Genomic DNA, 21,668 nt, shown 5'->3' with positions numbered 1-21,668 from the left:
ACATGCACACACATAATTATATATGCTCATTATTCCCACCATTTTCTTTACTCTTCATCTTCCTCGTCTTAAAGTCTTTGCTCTAATTCATTTGTTATTTGCTTATAATCTACTTACTCTCCAGCATTTTCTCAGATTTGATACAATCACTACATACAATGAATTCTTGTATATTCTTAAACGTATTTCTTTCTTACCTTGGCTTATAAATAACTTTCTGGACATGGAGATTCTTGAATTATAGTCATTTTCTTTCTGCAGTCTGCAAATATCATTCCACTATCTTGTAACTTCCAACGTTACAGATATGCAAATATGAAATCCTATGACACTTTCCTCTTTACAAGAATTTGTTTTTTCTACTTGAGAGTTTACGTCTCAGTTATTTTTTAGAATTCAGAGTGTTTATTAGGATATACTTAAATGTGTCTTTTCTTTCAGTCAAGACGATAAATAGTAAACCCTTTCAATCCACAGACTCCAATCTTTCTTAATTTCGGATAAATTTTGCTAGTTTTAAAAAAGTTTTACCTTTTCATTATCTATTCTAAATTTTCCCCACTGTAATTCCTATTATTCACATTTTGATGTCTGGATCTATCCTCCAAATCTCATCTTTTTTACTCAATATTTCATCATGGGTTTTTTTATATGCTTGGATACATTACCTGCCTTTGATCTTTTTGGTCACTAACTCATATTTCAACAGTGACTATGTTCTCCCTCAAATCCTAACTTGTTCAAATGAGATATATTTAATATCCGAAATTATTATTTTGTTCTTTGAATTTCCTTAAGTGCTCCCAATTTTTGTTTTCAAATTCAGTTTTCATGTTTTTGCCAGTAGTACTAGTTACCTGGAGCGTATACTCTGATTTTCTTCTCTCACTTGCTATGGGTCTCCTTAAAGAGACTGCTCTTTTTCGTTAACTCACTGGTACTCAGGTCTGGTTGCCAGATAATCCTAAATGACAGAAATATCACAGGTGTTAAAAAAGCAAAGGTAAACAGCCTGTCAGTTCCCTGCAAAGGCACATGGAGAAAGATCTCTGTTGTCCTATCACTATTTCTTTTTAGCCTCAAGAGACAGAGAGGACTCCACCAGGACTTCTCTACTGAATTCACCAGCTACTTGAGCTTTTTAGTTAGTTGGAGACACTTTGGTATTTTAAATGGGTAAATATTGATCTTCTCCTATAAGAGTTCACAAAACCTCTAAATATTGATCTTCTCCTATAAGAATTCACAAAAGCCCAAGCTCTTCCTCCCAATGTTTGCTGCTTTCTCATCTTTACCCAAGGACTCTAGCACCATTCTCCAGTTGTTTGCCCAACTGAAGGCCGAAAAGTTTCAAATTAGTGTTTCTCTGCCCAAGGTGTCATGACAGTTGCTCATAGGTCACAGCAGCCATTTGCTTCAGAAAGGCAGACAGCTTGGAATTTGAAGTGAAGAAGATAATCATATATAAGTACTTTGTTTGCAAAATCTTTACTTTTCACAAAAGCCTTGGATGGAGTGGGGTATGTGGGTGTGAGTTATGTCTGGCCTTCATTATACTTACTCCTAAGAATCAATAGTTTCCTCAGAAAGCATATTTCTGAATATATAAAATGACAATATATTCTCTGCATGGTCTTAGATACAGATCCTGAAATACATTCCAGCTATTAATTACTTTAAGTAAGCTTTAATGCAATCCCAGTTTTAATTATTCCAGGACTTAACTATCTTTTGCTTTGAAAGCAACTTCAAATCAGTTTGCTGTAGTTTGAGTTAGAGACACAAATTATGACTTTAGCCAATCAAGTAAGTTTCCCAATATCTAAAAAGTTTTATAAATATGAAAAAGTATGTCAGCTATTTATATAGGAATTACATGTGTTCCACATGTGGTTTACATGATGTTACCCTCTATACTGTTCACAAACCAATTACCTATTTTACTTTTTAGAAGAGCTAAGTAATTATATTATATTATCACTAATATTAAAGTATTTAACTGGATGAGACTTCTAAATAACTCAGATAATTAGGTAAAATAAGTTAAACCTATTTTTAATTGTGTGAAATTTTATGAACTTTCCGTAAGAATTAGAAGCTCACATAAAAAGTTCAAAATCTCAATTGCAATCTATGAAGTACAAAGCTTACTGTGGTTTGTTTGTTCCACTATCCAGATAGGAATCATATAGGATATGAAATTTGGGCTTCATCCTTAAATCAGCAGATAATATAATTCTGTGTATTCTATTCAACACAATATCCTGAATTGATTATTTGTTTTACCACTGATGGGAGATACCCAACATATTTCTTTCTGAATCACGGTAAATGTAATTTTACTGGAACTTCTACCGTGATAGAATTTCATTAAGTACCTAGAAGGATAGAAAACTGTGAGCATGTACAAACATGTTGGGTTTTAGAAAAGTACAGGGAAAGTCTATAATAGGTAATAACAATTTTAACAATGCTAAATTTAAACTCAAGGATAGCCTGGTAAGGAAAAATAATTTTCCTAAGGTAAGTATAAAAAAGTCTAATCAACATACATTGAATCCTTCCTCTGTGCCTGATATTAGGCTAAGCACTAAGGCTAGAAAGACGAATAAAGCATGGTACCTATCATTAAGGAACTGCAGTTAAGTGTTGCATAATTCTAAATGTTACCATTTCTAAGTGATGAATGTCAAAGAATTTAAGTTATAAGTTAAACTGCATATAAAACATCACACTGAATCAAATTCACTTTACACCAGATGCACCCCTTTTTGCATAATAAGACTCATCATTACACATATAAGACAGAAACAGAGTTATGCATACCCCAAAAGACAAAACCCACCATTTATTTTTGGCTCTTACACACCTTGGTAGTTCACTTAACAACAAATGTTGAGACTGTAATGTAGAATATTTGAATCAGAAGGACCTAGGACTTTGTTCATTTTTCCCATGCTGCTTTTCAGCTCAAATTGCCCCTTCAACATAGTATTGCCTTGTTCTCCACCTCTCTCTAAAACAAGAAAGAGTATTAAAAGCATGAGTGTTCAAAGGTATTTCTCTGAGGGTCAGATGTATAAAGAACAGTGAGATACAAACAACACAGCTGTTAAGAACACTAGGTACCACAGGCTATCAAAATAACAAGAATAGAGTACCACTGACAATGAACTTGAGGAAAAGGGTGCCATGCACAAGCTGAATGTTGATAATTTTTCTAACATTTTTGAGTGATGTATTCATTTGAATCATATAAAATGATTATTGTACTATACTTCTTAATGCACTAAAAATAAGAAAATGAAGAAAATATAAGAAATACTCTCATAAGGAACAGTAAAGACACATAAGAGATGACAGAGCAATTTCATCATTCTTCGACTGCATTCAGATGATACTGCTCATATATGTAATACAGTCCAAAAATGAACATTATCTTTTGAAAACGTTTTAAGTTTTTAGTACCTTGTAGACAAAGGGTATATGAGTATATATGCATATATGACACACATATTCATTCATACTTGGTTGGAAGTCATTTAAATTATTTGAAATAAAAATTCACTTTAAAGGTTACCAAAATTCCTTTTAATCCATGCATGCTGACTATACTAAATATAATCCAAAGTCACGTACACTGACTTTACCTGAAGTGATCTGAGACTACTACTTTGATAGAAATGCATTTATACTATCAAATAAAATTAAACCTTTCTGTACAGTGACAAATCAAAGAGAAGTTAAAGTTATATAATAAAAGTCTAGACTATATTCCACTAAAAGCATAGTACAGGCTGTTTTAAAACTCCATGAATCTGGGAAGGAGGCGGCAGCAGCTAAATTCCATAATAAATTAAATTAAATTAAGGTATATAGTATTTTACCCCTCATATCCAACAAATCTTCAAGAAAGTTAACAGATGTTTTCTTGTTTTTGAAAACTGGACAGCAAACAACAATGTAGTTTATAAATGCTCCTACAACAGTGATTTCTGAATTGGGTGGCACACAGTAGGCACTCAATAAATGGCCTACCACATAGGTTGTGCTAAATTGCATCTTTGTCATGCACTTAAAGTTACTGCTTAATTCTAGATTAGGACTGATGATCATGTTTTTGTGCCAAAAGCAAAGCAGTCTTTGTATTCCAAACTCTCAGTGACCCATATTTAAGCCAGCTATTGGTTTCTGAAACAAATGTTAAGGGCACAAAGAACAAATAAACACAAAAGTCTTCCAAAGTCACAGGAACTGCTACCCTTTGAATATACTGTTTCTGGTCTCCCTTAACCGTATTTCTGTATGATCCCTGGTTCTTGGTTATTCAGTCAGGTTTGATTTAGTTTTCCTTTTTGACTTATACCTTCCCAAAATTCCCAGTGATGGTTCCTTTGTCTCGCTCCTACCCATGATTTCCAAAGCCTGCTTTAACATGGTACCCAGCTCCACTGCTGTCAATAAAACTAAATCAGGCAGCAGTTAGAGTCCATTCACTGTAAAACCTTTAGACAAATTCTCTATCATCATTTTTAATTCTAGACTTGAGTTATATTTTTAAAAGACTCTACCATATCAACCATTCTTCCTGCTTACAACTCTTTCACCTTGTACCCTTCTATAGAACCTTCTCCAAATCGACAATGCCTTTCTAAATTAAAATTGCCAATATTAATCTGGGCAAGCATTGAGTTAAAATTGTTCCACAATAGAGGTCTGATGGGGTGGTGATTAAGAGCTTAGGTTCTCCAGAGCTGTGCCTGAGTTTAATTTCTCATATGTTTTATACTTAGCTGTGTGGCTTTAACAAGATATTTAGCCTTTTTGAGCCTTAAAATTGGGATTATAAAGGTACCTGTCTCATAAGATTGTGGAACTAACTGAAAAAAATGCAGATATAACCAATGCCTGCAACAAAGTAAGACCTCAGTAAATGCTGGCTACTACTGGTGTTGGTGGTGTGATTAATATCATTGTTTCATACAAGGATAGAATGCATTTACTTTACATTGTGCTTCCCACTAATAATTCTGCTAGTCTTTTTGGTACTGATGGCTTTAGAAGAGTTACAGTGATTCTCGAATACGTATACCGGGTTTCAGTTAACGCTAAAACCAGCTTCCCTTAAGCACATTTAGTATCTTTTCCATTGTTTGCATGCAATGTAGCATTCATACCACCTTTTGTGCCCAACAATTGATCTAAAATTCTTCTTACAATTTCTCCTGATTAGCTAGATGTTTGGTAAGCTAAAATAGCTTAGCATTATCTAACATATTAGAGAGTATATTTTGGCTATGAGGTGATTTATAAAAGGTTATAGGATGAGTACCAGGAACATCTGGAGCTGTGGGTGGGTGTGAGGAAATGAGAGGATTCAGGACAGTATAGCTTCCTGCAGATTGCTGTTTCCATCTGTGAATAGGTAGTGTTAGATAGCTTTAAGCATCTCACTACCATTCATACAAGCAAAAAGAATGAGTCAATTAAACAGAAACTGAGAGTGAAGTTTGAAATGAGAACTTTGAGATTAACATTAAAGATCTATCAAGCAGGCACATACAAATTGTATACAGCTGTTTCTTTCAATATATAAAAGGACAGTATTTGCAAAGTCTAACAAATTCTTTCCTCTGTCCAACATCAAAATAGTCAAATTTCTTTGCCTATCTTATCTTCCTTCCTATGTAAATCGATCTGTGCATGGATATAATATAGATTCAAAAACTAAATGCAGAAGTTAAAAATTACCAATTTTATAGGATCTGCATGGAGGTGGTTCCTGATTACTCAATGCATATCTATTTTTTGCTTAAAGAAGAGAAGCACAAAAACTAAGTTTTTATCTTTGAATAAATGTATCTATTTATCTATATATAGATTTTATTGAATTAGAAAATGTGAGTTGATTCATTCTGTTGTTACCTGCATCCCCAATTTAACAAATTTATGCTGCATGAAATGCAGTCAAGTTTACAAATTCTATTACCAATATACCTTCCTGAGTTAAGGTAAGTTGGCAAAGCATTTATGTAAACTAATAGATTTATTAAACATCCAATTTTGAAAGATTATAAGTACTTAATATCATATATCTGTACCCTACTAGTGTGCTATGTTAGAAAGCAAGTATCATTAAAATTAAACTTTTATGAAAGGCTGAAAGTGGAAAGCAAAGTCAAATATTTTACATATACTCTTTCTAGGTGTCCTAGGCATCAGTTCCATAACACTACCGGAAGCTAAAATAACAATTCAATTGTAGAAGGAAACAAACTCAGATGATTAGAACTGAAAATGACCCTAAAAATGAAAAAGCTAAGGTGCTAAGATGGAGATCCACATAGATTATGCAACATGCCATAGATCATACAACTAGTTAGTGGCAGCATTAGACCTACAACAACCTCTTATAACTCTACATCTGAGATTTTTGACAATGAACAATAAAGTAAGAATTACATTTAATATATGAGATATTGAAAAGGTAGATATTGCCCCAAGTTAAAAATCTGTGGTTGCAACTACTTCTACTTAATTTTATATGCCTAAGAAAATATATTTAAAATATCACAAAATTGTAAAAACAAGAAGTAATAAAAACAACAAACAAAATTTGTGCTTTATCTTAAAACCATGGAAAAGGCCGCTTTCTTACATCTAAAGGAAGGCAGAGATTTATTGAAAGTGTGTGTGTGAGTGAGAGAGTGGGAATGTGTGTGCATATGTGTGTGGTGGTAGTAGGGGTCTTTGTTTTGTTTTGTAAATTGTTAAAGATTCTTCTATTGGCCGGACGCGGTGGCTCACGCCTGTAATCCCAGCACTTTGGGAGGCCGAGGCGGGTGGATCACGAGGTCAAGAGATCGAGACCATCCTGGTCAACATGGTGAAACCCCGTCTCTACTAAAAATACAAAAAATCAGCTGGGCCTGGTGGCGCGTGCCTGTAATCCCAGCTACTCAGGAGGCTGAGGCAGGAGAATTGCCTGAACCCAGGAGGCAGAGGTTGCGGTGAGCCAAGATCGGGCCATTGCACTCCAGCCTGGGTAACAAGAGCGAAACTCCGACTCAAAAAAAAAAAAAAAAAAAAAAGATTCTTCTATTAATAATTTCCTTCTGCAATGGTAATCCGTGCTCCAAATTAAGGCACACTAAAATGAATTTCTGATAATTTATAAAGCAGTGAAATACAAATAAGTTTCTAGAAACTTACTAATGACAGTAAGAAAATGGGTACCAAGAGATTCAAAACTAAAAATCAAAATCTTTTTAATGCTGAATTAGAACATCTTTTAAAGAGGAAAAAGTAATTGAAAAGACATCAAATTGGTAAATTCAACTCTCTAAACTGTGTGTATAGTTTTTCTTAAAGTGCATATACATGAGCTGACAGTAAAAGACAGGCTGGCTGCTTTGTTTGACTATAGTTCTGTTTACCCCATATTGTCAGGAATGGATTCTGACACAGTATTAATATTGCTATTTTTATTGATATAACACTGCTATAAATAATTTCTTGGGCTGCCATATGTAAGTATATCATTACCATCAGCAGTATTTAGTGCTTCTTTTTCTTATATGACACATTGGAAATAGACTGTTGGCCCCAAAAACCAAAGTGATCTCATGATATGGGAATAACTGAAAAAAACATTGCCCTGTCAATAGAGACTACTGTTTTGTGTATGACTTCACTAAACAAGCTAGTTTATATTTGTTTGAAACTAAAGTTTCTCACCAATCTGCTGTTTCAATTTCACATCACACCATATTGTACCTAAAACGGGCAATCTGGATTCCTGTTGCTACTTTTTCTTCCCCCAAACAGCTCAGGAATGGGTTTGAAATACAAGGCTTGAATATATAAAGCAAAAGAATTAAGACACCCAAAATTCACAATGGGTGGGTGAAATCAAGTACACTTGAAACCATTTGCATAACTAGTAATGGGTGGCGCAGTGTGAGTTTTTGAATATTATATGAAAGCAAAATCAAAACATATTTTATCTTGCCTCCAGATCACATCAGCTGTGACAATAACCTTATCTAGACCTTGAATAGTGTGTTCATAAAATAAAGTGGGGTGACTGACCCAGTGCATATTCAACAGAGAGTATGAAGGCCAAAAGAAAATGACAATACAATTCAAAACAAGTTTGCGGAAATTTTATAGTAGTATATTAAAACCTTTCTTTGTCTTTATCACTTGACAGATGGTTAGCCTTCACACAGCCTAGTATCTCTGGCAAAGAAATTATAGTGTCTAGCCAATAACACCCCAAATTTTGACTTAAAATGCACTGTACGCATGCTTAGACTTACCTTACAAATATGAATATTAATAAACTTAGTCATGCTTACTTTATTATTATAAAAATTTGATAAATGTCAAGATTTCATCTTCTGCTGTTATGAATACCTTCTTGAAACTCAACTATCTTATGTGGATGTAAGGTTCTATGAACTCTGCACTTCAGATTTCATTCATTTTACAGTTTGGCTGGTAATCATGCTTAAAAAAAAACTTCAAAAGTAACATTTCATCCCCAAAATATAATATACATAAAAATTTAATTAGCCTGTGTTTCTATGCTACACTCACTAGGAAAGTTTTGGTAACAAAGTGGCTTAAACAAAATCACCAGGGAACCCTGAATACACTCGATGTCAAAGATCACAAGGCAGGACTGGAATTATTTATCCAGTATTGATATGTCTTTATTCAAAAACTGCTCGTTTATAAACATATACTCACACACACGCAAACACACATTGATCAACCACCCTAACCAGAAAGCAGGAAAAGTTCTTAGTTTTTAATATTCAATTGAAAGAATATATTAGTTATAAAGTCTGTTTCCTCCTAAATCTTCCTATTTATAAGTTTTCAAATGCTAGCAAGTCAGTATACAAATAGCCAGAGGCAATCACAAACTGCTCTAAAGTGCACTAATATGTACCCTTTCTGGAAGAGGCTGATTATGCTCCAAATTAGCATAAACAGAGATCTGCTATAGAGATCTAATGTAGGTTAGAGCAACAAACCCTCCACAACACAGGACTGGGAGAGGAAGGATTGTGTATTAAACAAAGTTATTCCACTTAAGGACTAAACTTGTATTTGGCTAACAAAGTAAGACTCACCATGACAGAGGGGGGAAAAAAAAGAACTGTTATTTGTGAACTATGAACTAGGTTTTGGAAAGGTGACACACCCACTACTTGAAGTCACAAACTCAGCATTAAATAATATGCTCATTTAACCAGGCATCAACTTTCCTTCTGTTAGAAACCCAGGGTTTTTACACCTACAGACTAAATGATTAAAGTATTGCTAAAATCTTCTGTAATGTTCCTCTTGCATTACAAATAAGTCTATTGAAGCAGAAAAGTGCCAATCAAATGCTTTTGAAAAAATGGTTTAAATAACAAAGCATTTTTTGCAGGTCCTTCTCTTTAATTTGCCTATAAACTAATTACAACAAATTCTTACCTTCTCTTGATAAAAATCACAACTGAAACTAGGCATGGTGGCATCTACCTATGGTCCCAGCAACTGGGAGGCTGAGGCAGGAGGGAGAATCACTTGAGCCCAAGAGTTCAAGTACAGCCTAGGCAATAAAAGGAGATCTCATCTCAAAAAACAAAAAGGAAACCCAGAACTGAAAATGATTTAGGTACTTGGTTTTTCAGATACGTTCCTAAAAACTAATCGTAACCAAGAATTAACATATATTCTCACTTCTGTTTTACTACACTTTGCTAACAAGATAATACTATGTAGAAAATTTACAGTAAATTTCAAGACACATTTTTTAATATAAAGCAACATTTTATTTATTTCAAAGACATCACTAAAATTATGAAAAAAATAAAATCCCTGTCTGTTAAAATTACCTACCAAAATATATGGAGAAAGTTTCATGACAATAATAAAAGGAACAAATAAGAAATAAACTAAGATCTTCCTTTCCTATCACTGCCAACTGGTAAACACCTTCCTCCTCCTCAAACTTCTGTAAGCTCTTTCAAATTGCAGTTCCTAAAACAAGAAAGCAGCTAAGTTTTAAAGTTTCATTCAAAAATCTCCTCTCCTAACAATCTAAAATGCAAAAAGTGTGTGTGACATTAGAACGTAAGCTCCACAAGGGCAGACAATTTTCTTTCTTGTTCATTATTGTACTCCAAGTGTCTAGAACAATTTGATAAATTTAATCATCCATTTCAGAAAAATATGATTATTTCAGAGACTAAAGCAAAGCCCATCAAGCTCTACTTCCATATTCCAAATGTTTTAAAGATGTCTCTGTTTGCCACTAACTCTCTGAAGGTATTCAGAATAATCGGTAATTATTTTATAAATGACAGATCCTTTACAGTAGCTTATGTATAGCTTTTATTGCTCTTCTAAGATGACCTAATTATTCAGAGTAGCTTTTTGTAGATAGTTCAATTTGTCTGAAAAGTCTTCTGAAGGCTTTCAACAATGAAACAAAAATAATTCACTTAAAATATTTTTTCCCTTAGATTTTCTTTCTATATCAAGTAGTCAAATTCTTAATAGGACAATAAGAGGCGTTAGATATTTGCAGGTCTCAAAAACTTTCTGACCCCACTATATAGGAAACTGGCATCACATCAGCTGGTAGTTCTAAACACCCTCTTCCCCAATTACAGCCCTTACAAGAAAGTTTCTCTTTCCTCTAGTATTCCAGGTAATCTCACATTTTCTTTTAGTGGCTAATCAATGTTAATTCTAATGTCACATATGACCTATATGTGTATTTTCTTGGTATGGTAATAATCTTAAAACATGGGCCCAGATGGGTAAGCATAAAGACTTCTTCCTGGAAATAGATAAAATTTGACAATTGTTAATCTGACACTTTCTTTAGCTTGTTAAAATTAGAACCTCACCATGAAACGGCACATTGCTGTGAAGGCTGGTAGCCAGCAATCTTGTCACCTGATCTTCACAGGCACAAGGCCTGTATTCTACTGATCTATAAGATCTGAAACCATGAAACTAAAAACATCCAATTGCCCAACTCACTGAGCAGCTAATATAGTTCTAGAAATCTCACTTTTCTTCTCACCTGTTTATTTCAACACCATGTGTTGTTCTCAAACCTAAGGCCCTCCAAAATTGAGCTCCATAAAAATCACAACCCTAATCTTGAAAATTAACCCTTGAGCACTTAACAGTTACATCAGCAATTTATCAAAGGCAATTCCAAAAGCTTTCCAGGGAGACTATTGGAAAGATGGCACAGGGACATCACCATGCACTATGTGTGCAACAACTTTGATATATTCTAAGAATCACAAAAAACAAAGGCATGAAAATCAATGTGAATTTTTTTTCTTTCACTAGAAAAAGAGAGATTCTTTGTTTTAAAAGCCAAAAAGCAGAAAGTAACCACATCTTGACTGGGCAAACTTACAGCTGACCCTCAGTATCCACGGAAGATTAGTTCTAGGACCTCCCTAGGAAACCAAAATCCAGATGCTCAAGTCCCTTACATAAAATAGTGTAGTATTTGCATATCAACTAAACACATCCTCCCATATACTTTAAATCATCTCTAGGTTACTTACAATACCTAATATAAGTAAATGCTATGTATTAATAAATCGTTGTTATACTGTATTGTTTAGGGAATTGTGGCAAGAAAAAGGTCTATATATATCTATATATATTCTATTCCATCTATTCCCCCCACACACACCCAAAATATTTTTGATCTGCAGTTGGTTAAATCTACAGATGCAGAACCCAGGGACAGGAAGGCCTGTCTGTATGTGACTGGGGCTGCAAGGGGATCTATATAAATATTTCCATAAGATAGCAAAAGGTACTTGAGATTAGGAGCAGGAACAGAAATGAAAAACCATTACAAATTTAAGGATGACTGGTTATCACTTAAATTTCGTGTCTTCAGCTATATGATTTATAAAATGGTGTGTTTCAAAACTTTCAATGGCAACAAGTTACAACAGTAACTTCAGAATACCGTTCACTTGAAAACACTGGATGAAATGGCCTCTATAATTTTGTTTAGCTGAAATTTATACATGGTCATGCGGTGAGGAAACTTGGCTTTAGTAACATTTTGGTATTTTTAATAGAAAAAATAGTGGAGAAGATTTTCACATGTCTAGAAAGGTAACATGTTCAACTTAACTTGGGACAATGCTGATTCTGAGGACAGAACTACACCCGCAAGCTTCCAAACTACTTCCTGATTCATTCTGATCTTTATTGGAGAGCTGTCATCCTGCTACTGACCTCATTCAACCCGGTTCGGAGTAAAAGATCAGCGGATTACCGCTCTAGGTAGCGTAGCTGTACGCCATATTGTGCCTTTCGCTAATGTTTATAGTTTGTGTGTGCGCCTGGCATATGTTTGTGCAAGTGTGTTTATCAATAGAACTTTTGGAAAATCCCTGCCTCCTGCCTCTTCAGCATCCTTAAAAAGGATAACAGCTGGGGGCGGAGGGGGTGTGTGGGAAGGACCCAAAAGCCACACAGGAATGCATTAAACAACGTACGAGAGAAGGCATTTGTTTTAAACTTTCAAGAGCCTTTCAACCATCTTTATCTCAGGTATCAAAAAGAGTTGACATGCTTTAACGTTTCCAAAGTGACCCAAAGGAGAAGAGAAAGAAGGAAGGTGTGTTTTCCCTTTCCAAGCCCCCTCCTCCCTAGTCGTAGAAGCGAAGCAGGCGAGGGCCGGGAACTCCAGCGTCTGGAAAGGCGTCCAGCGGCTGTGGGGCCGGGACACCTCCGCCCCCCCAGTTCTCTGAAGACGCTCCAGAGACCGCGAAAGCCACGGCAAGCAGGGGAGGGCAAGGAGGGAGGGGGCAGAAGATAAGCGGGCGCCTCTAGCAGATCCTGAGCCCCGACTAGTGCCCCTCAGCTCCTCTTCTTGGAAGCAGCGGCTCCAGGCGCACGGAGTAGAGAGAAGAAGGCAGAAGATACGTTTCCAGCTGCGGGACGTCCGGCCCGCCCCGCCATCCGCCGACCCTCTCGCGCCTCCCTCTAGCCTAGCCGCCGGGTCGGGCGAGGCCGCCGGCGGGCGCGAGGAGGGGCGTCGAGAGAGGGGGCGCGGGCGGGGCGGGGCGCAGGGCGTGCGCGCTCGCCCGGCTCAGGGCCCGCTGGCTCGCCGCTCTGTAACTCGCTCCCTCAACCCCACCCGGCACCTCTCCTTTCCAGTCCCGCCGCCCCCAACTCCAGGCGCCTCGGAGACGCCTCATCCCCCTCGCACGCACACACTCCTCCCTCCTCCCGCCCGCCCCACAACAAATTAGAGTTTTTGGCGTTACCTCCTCGCGCTCTTTAATCTTCTTTCCTCAACTCCTAAACTTCCCCCCGCCCCTACTTCTTCGGCAGAAGGCCCACATTGGGCGCCTCACTCCGCGAACCCTCTACCTCTCCCCACTATAGGATTGCGCTCACGCCACTCTTGGCTTCAGTGAGCCAATGAGAATGGGACGCCCCTCGTGAGGTTGCCGCCCATAAACAAAACACACTCTTCCTTCTCCTCTCCGCCCCCCGTCCCCACCCCCTTCTTCCTCTTCCTTCATCTCTACCACCTTCGATTGGGCTAAAAGAGGCCCAATCCGCTATCTCAAACATCCATTGGGGCGCGGAAGCTTCGCTCAGAGCAGTATTAACAAGCGATTGGTCAACGATCCATCCACTTCACCGCCCACCCCCGCCTCCGCCGCACCTTCACCACTCTGAAGAGGTCAATCGTATCTCGTTGTTCAGTGATCCGAGAGGTGGAAAGCTATTGGTTCAGAGAGCCCGTAAGACCGGCCTGGAGTGAGCTGTGATTGGTCGACACAGACGCAATCAAGTTCGGTTGCTTACTCTTCCGCTCCTCCCTCCTTTTCCTCCACGCCTCCGTCCCGCCCTCGCACTGCTTTTACTTTCTACGCATTTCTATTTCCTCTTTTATTTATTTATTTGTGATAAACTTAAATGACCCGGCGAAGGAGGCGGTACTCTAGGAGAAGGCTGAGGATGACGAAGCGGCGGCCTGGGGCCAATTGTCGAGAGGCCTGCGGGGTGAGGAGCAGCGGCGGTGGCCAGTGAGAGGCAGGTGTCTGGAGCGCGCCGGGCCTATGGAGCTGGGATGCCCCAGCGGAGGTGGCGGTTACTGGTTGTCTGAGGCGGCGAGCCGCGCTGTGGGGAGTAGCGGGAGCGGAGAGGGGGTGTCGCTGTCGTGGACGGCTGAGGCAGCGGGATGGAGGCTGGTTCGCGGGCGGAGGGTGGGAAAGCTGAAGGGAGTATCTGGTTGGCGGCGGGGCGCGCAAGGCCGCACCGGGTCACGGTAGATTCTCTCGGAATGGGACGCAGGTTGCCAGACTGGGTCCCCGGGGCCGCCTGAGCAGTGCTAAGGCTCAAGGAAGAATTTGTTCATGCAGAAGATTTAGAAAAATGCTATGTAGGCCGGGCGCGGTGGCTCCCGCCTGTAATTCCAGCACTTTGGGAGGCCAAGGCTTGCGGATCACGAGGTCAGGAGTTCAAGACCAGACTAGCCAACATGGTGAAACCGGGTCTCTACTAAAAAACACAAAAATTAGCTGGGCAGGGTGGATCGTGCCTGTAATCCTAGCTACTTGGGAGGCTGAGGTAGGAGAATTGCTTTAACTCGGACCCGGGAGGCAGAGGTTGCAGTGAGCAGAGATCGTGCCACTGCACTCCAGGCTATGCTACGGAGTGAGACTCCATCTCAAAAAAGAAAAAGAAAAATATTATGTAAAACAGGTTAGATTAAGCCGCCCTTAATATAAATGAGGTTTATTATGCTACCAGAAAAAGCAGATTCTGCTTCTTATGACTGAACCCCCGAAGTACCAACGACCCAACCGGAGCCCACAGAATTCAATATCCTGGGTGGTAGAAGTAACAAATAAAGCAACACGGAAAGTTAAGTGTGGTTCAAATGCTTCAATAAAACCTTCGTCCTCAACCGTTTGTCACTCAGCATAGCACTCCCCAGAGCCAAATTCTTACCGAATATTGATCAGACATTGGGGGAAAAATGAGGCTCAAGTCCAGTAGGAAGCCCAGGATAGATTCCTAAAAAGGATCACTTACAGTGACCAAAATGGGAGGGTGGGGAAATTCGCCTTTCACTATACAAAGAAGAAAAATAATTAGTGCCAAACTAAGTTGCACTTTTTTAGGGAGCTGATATAGCAATAGTTTGTCACAAAATAAGGGGCTTTATCAAAAATACCGTGCATACAAAAAAATATGCTATACTTGAGATTTGAAAATGACGTTGTTTCTAGGACATGGATTTGATGTATAGTTTCCAATAGACTTAAGTCCTCTAGATTTTAACCCAGGCTTCGTTGGAAGACAGAGCATGCTTTCACCTTAAGATGCCTGGTTAGAGGTTTTTACTGAACCTAAGCAAAATAAATTGGACCTGGTAAAAAAAAAAATGTAAGGACCTTGACCTCATTAAAACCATTAAAGCTATCTTGTGAGGATTATATGTACGAAGCTCTGAGAATCCAGAAAATTATCGTATGGGCATCAAATTTGAAGTCTGGTAACTGCTAGTGAGTTTGGAAACCAAAACACTTTTAAACATACATAAACCTTAGCTAAAAAGTTATATTCGCCAGGTGTGGTGCCTCACATCTGTTATCCCAATACTTTAGGAGGCCGAGACAGGCGGATTGCCTGTGGTCAGGAGTTTTAGACTAGCCTGGTCAACGTCGTGAAACCCTTTCTGTATTAAAAAATACAAAAATTAGCTGGGTGTGGTGGTGCACACCTGAAATCCTACCCACTAGGGAGACTGAGGCTTGAAAAATCACTTGAACCTGAGAGGCAGAGGTTGCAGAGAGCAGAGATCCAGCCACTGCATTCCGGCCTGGAGACAGAGCGAGACCTTGTCTCAAAAAATAAATAAATAAATAAAGTGATTTAGTAACTAATAATTATTCCAGGTAGAACAATCAGCAGCACATGAGAAAAATCAGTATTTTTCAGTTTAATGTTGGTGTTCAAATAGTTGATCCTATAATTTCTCCGAAGAGCAATGACCACTTTTTCCAAGTCATTCTTAAAACTCATTGTTTTCAACAAATTTTTAAAGATATTATTCCATATATTGGCATGAGAGTTAAAATTATGATAGGGCACACTAAAAAGTGCAAAATATTTTAATTCAAATAATAATGATAAGATGAAGCCTTAGGTATTACTGCCCATATTTTAAGATGGTGGTTATTTCCTGTTGTTCTGAGATTAGAAACCGGAATTAGAATCTTCTTTCTCTAAGAAATCCCTCAATTTTCATATTTACATTACACATCTACAATACCTTGACCACACCCGCAGATAAAAACACTCCAAAAGAGGTACCAAGAATTCCATTCTTATGTCAAGGGGCAAGAGAGATGTTTTCTTGGTTAGCAATTAGCAGAATTGAGAAAACAAAATAAGCAAGTTGAAGTAAGAAAGGAAGGGAAGATGATGAGAAAGGGAAGATGATGAAGAAAGGAAGATTGATAGAAAATGAAAATAGAAGTGACTGCTTAGAGAAGAATTTTAACACACTTTTATACTTCTTTTAGTCCCTTAGTGTATTGCCTTCACAGATTCTAAATAGTTAACAGTTCCCAAGACTATAAAAGAGGCCAAACTAGTAGCAAATATGATATACCTATGTTACTAATGAGGACACAGACTTCAAATACTTTATCCAGTGTCACAACTAGCAGAACTTGTTTTCAAACTCATCTGTCTGCCTCTTTCTACTATACTATTTACTTATTCAACAAGTACTAAGTGTGTATCTTCATACCAACTATAATTATTGGACATTTAAGATTGCCAGGAACTTAGAAACTAAGCATAAACAAGAATTGGCATTTTTCTCCAAAGAGTTGACTGTGTCTTGGAAGAGAGGAATAAAGGAATAAATTATGCTGTGTACACATATGGCATATACGACACGGGAATACAAAGCAAAGAATGCCTAACTCCTAAGAACTTGAAAATTACACTGAACTCATCACTAGACTAAATTCAAAACTTATTCAAATCAGATCTTGCTCCCCAGGCGCTTAGATTTTAATAAGGGCACTAATTAGACATGTATATATACACGTACACACTAGCCAAATGGGAAGAATAATAGAATAAATAGTACACCTTAAGGAGTACAAAATCAGGGAAGCAGTAACTTTTGAGATAGTTTCTGGAGTATTTGTTAGAGAATTTACCATCCATACACACATACAACCACATATGAAATACATGTCACTTCATGTTTTTAGCTATTTGTCTAAGATAGGTACTACTTTTCCATACATGAGCTCATTAATAACCTGAGCAGGTAACAGCCAATAAAATTAAAGGAAAAAGTTTTCATAATGAAGTAAAATTCAATTAGACATCAAAATTTGTTAGAAAAATGAGCAAAAAATTAAGATTAGACAATTTACATTCAAAGCAACTTAAAAGAGATTTCTATAAACCCTTGTGTAATACAGTTGTGAGACAAGTTATTCTGCACCTGAAACTTACATAAAATTTGCCTTTAACCCCCAAATCCGCAAAATGGTAGAAATCTGAGGCCCTTACTTCACTGGATATGCAGGGGCTTATGTCTTCCTGGTCTCCTGTTTACCCACATTCTCATTTCCCTTCAGTTTTTTCTTCTATACCAAGCCATGGATTTACATGGGAAATTCACATCAGAACCATAATCAGTTTCAAACAAACCCTCACATAATCAGAATATAATGGAATTGACTGAAGAATTAGATGTTATAGAAAGGAGAATACAAGAAAATGTAAAAGAAAAGATGAAATTTATTAATAGTATGGTATACTGATTAGATGAAGTGAACATGGAAACAGAACAGAACCCAGAAATCGGTTCATGCATAAATGTCAATTTGATTATGTTACAGATTGGCAACAGATTACTGGGAGAAAAGAGACTATTCAATATGTGGTATTGGGGAAATAATGGAACAAAAACTTGGATCTCTGGTTTATACAGTACACACAAATCAATTTTAGGTACTTTAGGAACTAGATTGTGTGTTCAATCTGTAAACAGAAGGGAGGAACTGTAATTGGTAATTCTTTTGGAATTACATAAGTAGATTTGGGGAGAGCAATCCCTGGAAGGAGCACAGGATAAATAAAATAAGTGTTCAGCATAACAAAGGCCCAGGGACTTTCTTCAGTCCCTAGACCCAGTTGTGCCTAAAACCAGCTGTAAGCCCTGTCATTCCTAGTACCACAAGCCAATGACCTTTCTTTCAGTTGGTTAAGATTGTTTGAATTGGGTTTGTATCACTTGGAATTTAACATTTGTAAGTCTTAGTTGATATCCATAAATAATTTTACAGTTTTATTTACATAGATGCACAGTGTTTCAAAATCATGTTTTAAGGTTTTTTTACGCAATTGTAAAAAGGCAAATTTTTTATTACATTTTCTCTTATTGCTCCTGTATAAGAAAACTACTTTTTTTTTACAGAATAACTTTGTATCCAGACATCTCCATGAACTTTTATTACTTATCATTTATTAGTTGATTCTCTTGGTTTTGTTATGTTGACATCCATATTGCCTCCTACTAGCGATAATCTTTTTCTCTCTTTTCAGTATTTATCTATTGTTTCTTTTTCTTATTTTGTTGGTGATATGTTTTGGCTCTCTGTCACCACTCAGATCCCTCTGGTAGCTCCTTTAATTCCCATGTGTTATGAGAGGGACCCCGTGGGAGATGATTGAATCATTGGGGTGGGTCTTTCCCATTCTGTTCTCATTATAGTGAATGGGTCTGATGAGATCTGATGGTTTTTAAAACTGGAATTTCTCTGCACAAGCTCTCTCTTTGCCTGCTGCCATCCGTGTAAGATGTGTCTTACCCCTCCTTGCCTTCCACCATGATTGTGAGGCCTCCCAGTCATGTGGAACTTTAAGTCTCATTAAATCTTTTTCTTTTGTAAACTGCACAGTCTTGGGTATGTCTTTATCAGTAGCATGGAAACAGACTAATACAGTTAGCCAGAACTGCCAGCAAAATATTGACTAATATTTATGGGAGTATGCATCTTTGTCTTATTTCTGAATTTTTGATATCACATCTTTAGTTTTTTTGCGAAAATTTCATTGAGAATTTCTATATATTCACAGCTTGTAAAGCATTGTATTTTAAAAATTGCCAATAAACATTAAATTTTATCAAATACTCTTTCTAAATATATTAAATAAACATAATTATTATTTATTCTGTTAATAAATTGAGTTATAATGATTTACTGATGAACCATCCTTTCATTCCTAGATAAAATTCTTTAGTTTTATCACTATTTTAATGAGTATGTGTTTTAATTTACTAATATTTTTATTTTGGAATTTACTGGCTTTATAAGTGAGATTGGTATTCCTAAGTGGGATGGACTTGTGCAATCTTCATCCAGTTTTGGGATTTGTATTAGGCTAGCTTCATAAAATTAGTCAGGAAAATTTTCTCATGTACAATGCTCTGGAGAGCATTGTATAAAGCTTATCTGCAAAACTACCTTTTTTAGAAAAAGATCTTTGTTTTCTCAATTATATAGTTTTTGGTCACTGTAATTTTCAGTCTCTTTCTGAGTCCTTAATCATTTAACTTTTCTTAGAAAATTATTCATCTTTCTAGATTGTCAAATTTATTTTCATAAAATTACATAGTGTTATTTTTAAATCACTTTTTTAAAAAGTGACCATAATTGGTGTCTATCACAGCGCTATATCTCCTTGTGAGCTGATTATTTTATTTTTGTGTTTGTTTATATAATTGTATTTGCAATGATTTTAGGTTGTTTGGTTTTTAATTTTTTAGCTGTATGCGTCTGAATCCTCTTCCTACATTTGGGGAATTTTCAAATTTTATACCTTATCTATTGCCGGACTCTAAACCACTCCAAAACAAAAGTCATTTTATATGTTCCTGATTATCTAAGTTAGTAGTTTGGGCTAGGTCCATCTGATTGGTCCTTCTAGTCTTTCCACTTATATATTTGAGGCTTTGCTCCAGATCACAGAAGCATCAGACGTTTCACTTCTTCCTCTTTATGCTATTAGAGTCCCTCTATTTATGGCAAGCCTTACCCTCAGTCCATGAACAGACTCAACACATACTCCCCCAGGAAAAAAAGTAGTTGAAAAGTTCAGCTTACCGAGGAAAAGTTCTTTGACTGGTATGTTAGTTCATCAGTTTCTTTGACTTTGACCCTCCTGCTTCCCTTTTATGAAGATCCTTATGATTACATTAGGCCCACCTGGATAATCCAGGATATTTTCCCCATTTCAAGATCCTTAACTTATTCACATCTGCACAGTCCCTTTTACTATGTAACACATTCACAGGTTCCAGGGATTCAACCGTTGACATCTTTTGAGGGAGACGGCAATTATTCAGCCTACCACAGAAGGCCTCTTACCATTATTGTTATTATTATTACACTCTCAGAATCCCAAGGAATACAGGGCCATCATTTTTGAAATTGGACTTAATTTTCTAGACACAAGTCCTTAGGTCTTAACAATCCTTGGGTGTATTTTTCTTACATTGCAATTCTATAACCCAAAAACTAAACCACTGAATTTCTATAACTGAAGGATTTCTGTACTGTTTCTTAATGTGTAGATCTTTGAGGGTTGGTGTGGATAAAGCAGGGATGGCAAATAGTATTTGTACATTACAATATGTTTTTAAGAGAACAGGCCACAATTTTTCAAAGTCATGCAACAAGTTGCAGTGTGGGAAGAGCTCCATTTATCAAAGTTTTATTACGTATTTCTTGCACATGAATGGAAAATGCAATAGCATCTGATCAAATATTTCATCCAGGAAGCTAAGGTTAGAGGAAAAGCAATGAACTCCACCAAGGTCCTTCTTTGTCTCCCTGTAAGCCCTTTCTCTAACAAAGAGCTACTTTAATTATTTATTTATTTATTTATTTTTGTCTGTTGGGAATTGGCAGAAAGGAACAAGAAGACCTTTGCTAACTTGTTTTGTATTTAAGAATGTGGATTTACATTATGACAGAGTACACTAACTTTGCAAGCCATGTCAAAAGCAGATCATGCCTCTAGGTAAAAAAAATACTAAACATTATCACCTAGTAGGGGAAAGCATAAAGGAAATTTGAGAGACTAGTTCCTTTTTGCAAATTGTGTACCCAAGATAATTTGTGCAGAAAATTAATCTGCTCTGTATTAAATCTCTAGAGAAGATTTATTTAAAATCTCTTTTAGTGACTCCAGTGTTTTTTCAACATTTTAGAATTTCAGTGTTTTCAGGTTTGTGAAGTGTACCTGAGTGAATGATACTCTGAATGCCAAGGACGCTGAAAGTTTCAAAACAGGATGCCTTCCTGAGATTCAAATTTAAATAACTATCTTCATAAAAATCTTTGGAAAACACTGAAGCTACATGGGAAAATGATAATAAACTTTTAAGTTTGAGGATTGGACATTTTGAGAAAATATATATGATGGCTATTTATAACACCTTTTACCAACAATAAATTTGTTGGTTTACGAATACACAAGTATATTATGTTTAACTTTGTTTTGTTGGCATATTTAGAGAGATCACAAACCCTCCAAAAATGAAAAACAATCTT

The 21,668-nt window shown here is 36.9% G+C and overlaps 1 protein-coding gene across 3 annotated transcripts in view; it reads right to left on the bottom strand.

The window, feature by feature from the left end:
• Positions 1-13,547, bottom strand: part of ZBTB20 (zinc finger and BTB domain containing 20) — a 796,445-nt gene extending 782,898 nt beyond the window's left edge. For all 3 annotated transcript variants that reach the window (XM_032299329.1, XM_032299328.1, XM_032299331.1), the window contains exons 1-2: positions 13,326-13,547; positions 858-964 (exon numbers count right to left, since the gene is read on the bottom strand). The gene's annotated coding sequence lies outside the window, so the exon portion shown is untranslated. The remainder of the gene's footprint in view (positions 1-857; positions 965-13,325) is intronic.
• Positions 13,548-21,668: the final 8,121 nt, after the last annotated feature.

The sequence above is a fragment of the Sapajus apella genome, unplaced genomic scaffold (genome assembly GCF_009761245.1).
Source record: "Sapajus apella isolate SASKATOON/1434 unplaced genomic scaffold, GSC_monkey_1.0 scaffold40, whole genome shotgun sequence".
NCBI lineage: Eukaryota > Metazoa > Chordata > Mammalia > Primates > Cebidae > Sapajus > Sapajus apella.
The sequence above is the reverse complement of the archived record's forward strand: the minus strand, read 5'-3'. Positions and strand labels throughout refer to the sequence as shown.